This window comes from Sarcophilus harrisii, chromosome 2 (assembly GCF_902635505.1).
Source record: "Sarcophilus harrisii chromosome 2, mSarHar1.11, whole genome shotgun sequence".
Lineage (NCBI taxonomy): Eukaryota > Metazoa > Chordata > Mammalia > Dasyuromorphia > Dasyuridae > Sarcophilus > Sarcophilus harrisii.
The window spans coordinates 269,883,944-269,893,099 of NC_045427.1; positions in this window are offsets into that span (position 1 = coordinate 269,883,944).

Below are 9,156 nucleotides of genomic sequence, written 5' to 3' on the forward strand. Positions count from 1 at the left end.
ATAAACAAGGGCTTATCAGCTAGAAACTCTCTGCTAAGGCCTCAGGAAATAGAGCTGACTGGAACTGAGAGAATTTCCACGGCAGAAGAATGTGATTTGTCATATCGGGAACTCACTTGGGTGCTGGGGCCTTGGGGAAGACTTACACTATTGTAAAATTTCCTATTTTAAAAATATATTTCTGTTGATGATTTTTGTTTTTATGTCACCTACATTTCCCATTGTATCACTTCTCTCTCCTCAGACAGCCATCCTTTATAACAAAAGTGTTTTTTTTTAATAATTCAAAAAAACCAACATATATATATATATATATATATATATATATATATATAAACCACAACTTGACTTTTCAGAACTTTCTATTCTAACTAGTTATCTTGTTAAATAGGTAATAATTTTTTATTTCTACCATGCTGAAGTACTGCAAATTCTCTAAATTTAGCACCCTGGGACAAAGTTCCGGTCATTATGCCCTAGTTATGACTCTGGTAAATGTAAAAATTATTGTCACATAAAAATTATTTGAAGGATTCAGACATCTTTATCCAAGAAGATGTAATGGAGATATGATTGCTGTTTTCAATTAGTTGAAAGGATATCACATGAAAAAAAGATGCAGATATATTCTACTTGGCCTGAAAAGGCAATCTAAATTATTGCAGAGAAGCAGATTGAAGCTTTATGTTACATAACAGTGGGAATTCCTTTTGTGTATGGATTGGACTAGTTGATGGTAGAAATCTCTTCCAACTCAAATATTGTCATTCTGTGATTACTTTAGGATTTTATCCCTTACCTCTTCCCTACCCCTTTATTTAGGGTCTGTAGGTAAACAATATTTCATGGATATAAGTCAAGAAATAGAAAATTTCTTAGATATAAGTCCATTTACAAGAGAGTAATGAAAGATTGTGCTCTGGAAGTGGGGCTAGTGAGGTATGAGACTATATCCTTCATATGATGGGCAGAGATTTACAAGGAGCAGGGGAATTGGGGCTTATAGAAATAGTTGTAAGGAAGAAAAAGAATACTTAAGTAACACTATCTTAAAAAAAAGAAGTTGAACAAGCCATCAGTGAACTCCTTGAAAAAAAATCTCTAGGGCCAGATGGACTCACAAATGAATTCACCAAAAATTTAAAGAGTAATGAATGAATCCCAAAACTATATAAACTATTGGGAAAATAGGCAAAGAAAGAGTTCTTAACAGGTGCCTTCTTCAATGCAAATATAGTGCTAATACCTAAACTAGGAGGAGCAAAAACAGAGAAGAAAACTATGAGACCAATTTCCCTAATAAATACTGATACAAAAATTTTTAAATTAAATATTAGCAAGGGTCAGCTAAGTGGAACAGTAGTCCCTGGACCCAGGAGAACATGAATTCAAAGACCAGTTGTATGACCCTGGGTAAGTCACTTAACACCGATTACCTCCAAAAAATGAAATAAAATAAAATACTAGCAAGTAGCAATGGATACAAATTCAAGTGGTCTTTGGAATTTTCATGATTCATACAGTATAGAATGGAATTAAGAACTATATTGCTTGGTAAATTCCTCAAGCAGAAGATGATTGGACAAACACATGAGTCCCTAAGAGCTCTGCTTTGGTCATGGTCACCTTCTTTAAGACAAACATAGTGGAGATTTTCATTGAGGATCTGCTGCAGGGCTTTCAGGATCTATGTTCAGCATCATGGGCCCACAATTCTGTTGTTTTCTATTGTTTCAATTTAAATCTTACCTTCTGTAAGAAATTTTTCTAGGTTTCATTCTTAAATCTGCCTTTAATGCCTTCTCTTTGAGACTCCCCCTCATTTACACTAAATATATCTTGCATGCTGCTTGCAAGTCATTTCTCCCATTTGAATGTAAGCTCCTTGAGGGCAGGGATCATATTTCTTAGTGGTGCTTAATAAATACTTGTTTAGTTTGCTATTATTTGGCCTGGTTAGATCCTATCTGGAGTATTGTATTTTTAGTTCTATAACTATTTTTAGTTGTAGTTCTACCATAGTTTCACAAGAATATTGATAGGCTGGAGTATCAGGTAAAACCAGTATCAGGTAATACATTACCAGGATGGTAATCAGGGTGGTAAAGGAATCAAAAATTATGGTATATATGGCTTACTTCAATAAACTTAAGAAGTTTAGTTTAGGGAAAACATATTGACATGACCATGTCTGATAGAAAAGGGATTAGATTTAAATGATTTTGCCCTGGAGGACCCTGTAGTTACAGGAAGATTTATTGTTTTAGTTTTTTTTTTTTTTTTTTTTTTTCTCCAGTGGTGTCTGACTCTTTGTGATTCCATTAGGGTTTTCTTGGAAGAGATATTGGAGTGATTTGCTATTTCTTTCTTCAGCTTATTTTATAGATGAGGAAACTGAGGCAAATAGTGTTTAAGTGACTTGCTCAGGGTTACTTCTTCCTGGTTTTAAACTTCCTTATCTCCACAGATTTAAAATCAGAAAAAAACTTCAGATAGATTCTGTTGCTTGGATCTAGGCAACAAGGGAATAACTTGATTTAGGAAGTTGTGAGCTCTCTGTGACAAGTTTTTAAACAGAACCCTATCAGGATATAGATATAGAATATTGCTTGCTACATGTAGTAGAAGATTGGATCTTCTTTTGGGGTAGGGATAGTCCCTAATATTCCTTCCAACTCTAAAATTCTATGCTCTGGAAGTATTTTATAATTGTATGATAAGCACAAAATTTGGGGGACTTATAAAGTGGTCACCTACTTTCTCTATAGGTCATCTATCACCTCTATAGCAGAATCTCTTCTAGTGGCTTGCTGCATGACTTGAAAAACTCAAAAATGGGTTGGTTATGTGACTACAGGTAGCTGCTAAATCAGGGAGACAGTTTCAAGCTCTGTCTCTGCCAGTGTTGGCTGTCTGACTGAGCAAATCTTTCAACATCTCCATGCCCTGAACAATTCTCTTAGACTATAAATTGCAAAGTAAATGCTTATCTGCATTGGTAAAGGGAATTTCTTCACTGGGAGTTCCTTTTATCAGTAAAAGCACAGGAATAGTCCAATGTTTGGTTGTCTGTAGGAAAGAATCTTTAACATCTTCATAATATTAGTTCATTAACAGTTCCCTCAGGGAATTACAGAAGGGAAAGGAATAAACATGTACATACTATTATCCCTTCCACATCACTGGGGTTAGGTGTCCAGGGTCCCACAACCACTACCCTCCTCCATGTAACATTTTTTGGGCCTCCCTTCACACCAGAGAAGAACTCTGAATTTCTTTTTTTTTTCTTTTATGGGTTGTTTACAAGCACCTTATCATAAAATTTGAGTTAAATATTTGGTCATAGGTTCTGTGTTGTCTGTGGCTTCCACAAAATTTCCATTTAATTTCTTTTGCCTGCCTATGATACACTGAAACTGCAATGAGGAAAGCTGTGATGTAAAAAGAATAATGATAGTCCCTTTCTTGCACCAGGCATTTGTGCTACCCTCACAAAACCCTAAAAAGTAGGTGTTATTATTATGCTCATTTTTCAGTTCAGTCACTTTTCAATCATGTCTGACTCTTCATGACCACATTTGAGGTTTTCTTGGCAGACACTGGAGCAATTTGCCGTTTCCTTCTTCATCTCATTTAATATTTCAGGAAACAGAGATAAGTGACTTGTGCAGAGTCACACAGCTAGGAAGTAACTGAGGACAAATTTGAATTCAGGAAGTTGAGTCTTCCTGACTCCAGACTCGGCACTCTATCCACTGTGTCACCTTATTGCACAGGAGTGCATTTTACATTGCAGGAAACTGAGGAAATAGAGGCTAATAACTTGTCCAGGATCACATAGCTAATAAGTGAAGTTAGGTTTGAATTCAGATCTTCCTGATTCTTGTGAATGACAGAAAAAATGCTCTAAAGGAATTTATTAGTTTGTGTTATGTTTGAATTGTGTCTTTGGGATTGGATTTGAGGTTTCAGAAAAAGTAAAATCTTATAGGATGTTACACCTAAAAGTGAACCTTGGAAGGAATCGTCATTTCTTCTTTGTAATGTGCTGTTGTTTACTCATATTTGCCATTCAGCAATACATTGCCCTTTGAAAATCACGATGGCTTTAGGAATCCCCATGACATAATTTCTTGGAGTAAAGTCCAAAGAATTAGCCTAGAGCTAATTTTAAAAGCTCACTTATGATAATTAGTTCTTGAATTGTTAAAAAGCAGCTGAAGATTTGAAAGAAAATACTGTGTACCAAACAGTACCAGGCAGCTGGAGACCATAGCTCTGGAGATAGAAAGCCCCTTTAGTCCAACATTTTAGTTTTTCTGATAAGGAAACTGAGACCCAAATAATGACTTGCCTAATGACACATATTTGACCAAAGTCAGCTTGCTGCCAAAAAACCAAACAAACAAAGGAATTAGAGTTAACTCTTAAGGCCCTGGCAGGTCTAAGAGTTCTTTTATTACTAGTGTATTCTTCAAAATCTTCCTGGATGATTTTCAAAAGATGCATAAAGGATATCCTTTCTCTTTAAAAAATGTGATTATGTAATTAGGAGAGGAAATTTGAATATGGTAGTAGAGTTTGGAGAGTGGGGGAAGAACAGATGTTTTTATTAAAATGTACATTTGGGGTCTTTAATATTCTTAAGCAGAGTAGCAATAATAAAAGTACTATACATATGTTATCATTTGGTCCTCAGAACAATTCTGTGAGTCAGAGGTTATTATTATCCCTATTTTACAGATCAGGAAACAGAAGGTGAGAGAAGTTAAGTTGCCCATGGTCCTATAACTAATATTACCTGAAGTGGATTTGAATTTGGGTTTTATTGACTCCAAATCCATGCTCCTTCCTACTCTGTATGTAAAAATCCCCCACCCTGATTGTACCACCTAGCTGTCTCTGAGCCAATAGGAGTTGCTTTTAAAACAAATTTATGAAAAAAAGACACTCATTTATATAAATATAAAGCAAACTTATATCTCAATCTCAATATGTGCCAAACCAGAACTCATCTCTCAAAATGCATACCTCTTCCTTTCTTGACTCTCTCAAAGGTACTAGTCACTCAGGGTCAGGTATTTAACGTTTCACTATCCTGATTGGGAAACTTTAGACAAGCTACCCTTATGGCATTATTTGAAAATTTTAATTAGTAAGTACAAAAACCTTAAGATTTTTTTATTTGTGTAACACCTTTGTTAAAATTTTCAATCTGGTGATGCTTCCTCCAATTATTCAATATACTCCTGGGCTGCCTATTCTGGGTATGATTAGATTCTTATTCCAAGATCAGTAATTTAGGAATGCATATAATCCTTGTGTAAGGGACTCACAAAAGCCTAAATACACTTTGAGAAATTCTCTTAATTCTTTGGCTTACAATTTTCACTCAAAAAATATAGCAAAAATGTATATATATGATATCTACAGTTTTCCCAAATTAATTTTCAGTTATTGATTAGTGATATTATAGAAAATAATTATTAAAAAAAATAGGAGTCAATTATAATAGCTCATTCCTGTAATCCTTGCTTCTGGGGAGTTTGAGGGTAGTGGATCTCTTGAGTTCAGGAGTTTGGGGCTACAGTGAGTTACATCAAATAAGGTGGCAAAAAAATTTAATTCAGTTTGGCAATAATCTGGTGAGCCCTTTGGAGTAGGAGGTCTTCAGGTTGCCAATGGCAGCAACTCATAGTACATGTTAAAGTTCCCATACTATTTAGGATGGGATTAAGTCCATAATTAGTCCTTATATTTCCATTCTGAGCAAAGTATGAAAAAGGAGAAGAAGGAGGGGGAAGAAAAAGAGGAAAGAGAATATAAGAAAGAAAAGAAATAGGTAAATAAATTGAAATCTTTTATCAGCCATTAGCCAAAGTTTGAGAACAACAACATGTGGTTTGGGGTTTGGGTTTTTTGGTTTTTTGAGGGGTAAGGGTTTGTTCTGTTTTTTAACTTCCACTAGGGAATATGAGAATCACTACTTTAGAACTCAAGGTACCTTGTATTTGCCCACTATAGGTCATTTCATTCAATCTACTTATTTGACTGATGAGGAAATTGAGGTTCAAAAAGAGTAAGTGGGTAGCCTTAGGTAAATAATATGGATTTAGTCCCAAGTCTTCTGGCTCCAAATCCTGTGCTTTCACTACTGTACCAAAGGATAGGGTGAATGGGATAAGGATAAAGCTTGACAGGCAGTAGTTTGACTTCTTTGTTTTTATTTTTTCAAACTAAGATTAATAATCCTTGAACTGGGAAGTATAGACCAGAAATAACTAAGAAGATGCTAATAATTGGAAAGATAACAAAGTATTTAGTTATATTTAACTAGTTTAGACCACCAGGCTCAGATCAACTACAATGTAGGATACAAAAATAATTTGCAAATATAATTATAATTGATTAATGTCCTTGATCTTTCAAAGAATAAAATCACGGTATAAGAAGACGATGTTGCCAGCATCAATTACAGGGCAACTAGGGTAACACAGTAGATAGAATACTGGACCTAGAGTCAAAAAGATTTGAATTACAATGTGGCCTCCTGTACTTATTAGCTCAGTGATTCTTGGCAAGTCCCTAAATTTATTTATCTCAGTGAACTCATCTGTAAAATGAAGATAATAATTACATACACTGTCCAGAGTAGTCCTGAGGTTAAAATGAAATATTTGTAAAGCACTTTGAAAACCTTAAAGCACGATAGGAATGTTAACTATTCATATCATTATAGGTCAGATGGAGGAGATGTGTGAGTTCTGGAGGTAGAGCATAACGTTGGTAAAGTTTAGTCGTTATAGGGGACCTTTTACAATATAGATGTGTTGTAGTTCTCATTGCTAGAAGTAGAGAAACTAATGCATTCCTGGCCTGACTTGCTGATAATTTCAACTTTTAGCAGAAGTAGAAAGTCGGAATATTCTAAACCTGATTCTAACCAATAAAAGGAACTAAATCATAAGGTGGAAATGACTGGACGCGGTGACATTGCATGCACCTGATCCTAACTAACAGAAGGAACTTAGCAATAAGGTAACAATGATAGAGACTATAGGAGACAATGACCTGATATCTTAGAAGCATATCAATCAAAAGCTGACATGTATTTACATTAGGTGGGAGTTTTCATCCCACCCTAATTAATATAACTACAGATGGTCCTGGCAGCTAGATTGAATTAATCAATGGGGGAGGGAGGAAATAAGAATTGATTAAATGCCTACTTTATGCCAGGGAGTGTGCTAAGTACTTTTAAAAAAAAAAGTTATCTGAAGTTATCTTTACAACAATTTTGTGAGGTGGGTACTATTAAGCCCATTTTAGGGCAAAGAAATTCTGCTCTTCTTGACTCCAGGTCCGGAACTCTATGAACTGAACCACCTTGGTCAAATTTTAAAGAGTTCAGAAAAAACATATAGATGGATAGACTTCCCTTAAACATACGAGAGAGGTCACAAGAAGGTCCTTCCCTGCCTTTGAATTGTTTTTCAATGATATCCAACTTTTCACATCCCCATTTGGAATTTTCTTGGCAAAGATACTAGAATGTTAACTATTTCATTCTCTAGCTCATTTTTCCTTATGAGGAACTGAGGCAAACAGAGTAAAGTGACTTGCCCAGAATCACATAGCTAGTAAGTGTCTGAAGCTAGATTTGAACTCATACAAATGAGTTTTACTGAGTCTAAGTTCTGTCAGCTACATGTCATCTAACTGCCCTTTCTCCTTTTCTATAGTCCTCGAGAAGAATAATAGAAACAACAAAATTAATGGCTAATTGTAAATTCTGTGGGTAAAACTGGTTTTAGGGTAGAAAAAAACACACACAAAAAATGAATAAATAAAAAATCAGGACTCAAAAAAAATTTCAGCAGAAACAAATTATTTGAAAAGGCTTGTGAAGGTGAGGCTATCCAATCTATTAAAGGCTCAATGTAGCAAACATAAAGATGTCACAAATAGTCTCTTTTAAAGTAATCTACTAGATTCTCCTACAGGAAAGAGTAGAACTTGGCAGTATTAACTGTTTTACTTTTTTTTTTTTTTGTTAGGTGGTTTCTGGTTTTAGAGACTTGGGTCTCCCTGTCTAGAAACAGAACTGCCACAATGCACCAATGGGCACAGAAGTTCTGATCTGTTCTATTTTTGACCTAGGTTGGTCCATCCCTCATTCAGCAGCCTGGTACACCTCCTCCCGCATGAGGGAAGTGTTTACTACTTGTTTCAGAACTTTGTGTCTTACAATTCATAACTTCAGTGTTTAAGCAATTTAGCAACCTCAATCTTTTTTGCAATAGGGATTATAGGCCAGTACCACCAAATCCTGAAACATTTTAAATGATTTTAAGCAATTATTTAGCCATGTTAAAAAATGCTATTTTTTTTTTTTTAAGTTTGCTTTGGTTCCTGCTCATGAAGGAAAGGCAACAGAGATTCATGTTCTCAGCTTTTGACCTTAATAAAAACTGGTGAGAGCCTAGAATAGCCTTAGGCAACTACTGAACAGTCTGCCCCTTTCTAGGTTTAATATGTGTCAATCTGACTCTGTCTTTGATGTACTAAATATGCAAATACTCAACAATGCAAAACAAGTAATCGTTCACACAAGCTGATCTGGACAAAATGAATAATCCCATGATTCTGGTTCTCTCGTTTCAGGGCATTCCCCTGGCTTTCATTTCCCATTGCTATATTACCAACCTACACAAATATAAGTCGCCTCTGAAAATGGGGCATGTCCCTAAAAGAGGAATCCTTTTTTTTTTTACAAGAAAAATAAACACATATAATCCTTATGACAGAGACTGTCATGAAAGAAGGAGCCAGGAACATTTAGGAGCATTTTTTCACTTTATTATTTCATATTTCTCTGCCAGAATACATGGAAAATGTGATATCCCTGAGTATACTAAGACTCACTCTACAGTCTCAGACACACAATTTATCCTATTGTTGAGATCATTGTCTTGAGTAAAGGAATCAATGGCATCCTTATTAAATTTCCAGATGACAGAAATCTTGGAATTTATTTATTCATAAAGAATGCTGACTTTGCAATCAGAAAACCTTTATTCACATCACAATTTTTTCACTCTAGTGTGGGCTTGGATTTCTCACAATTTCTCTAGGTCTCTTGCCTTTTGTAAAACA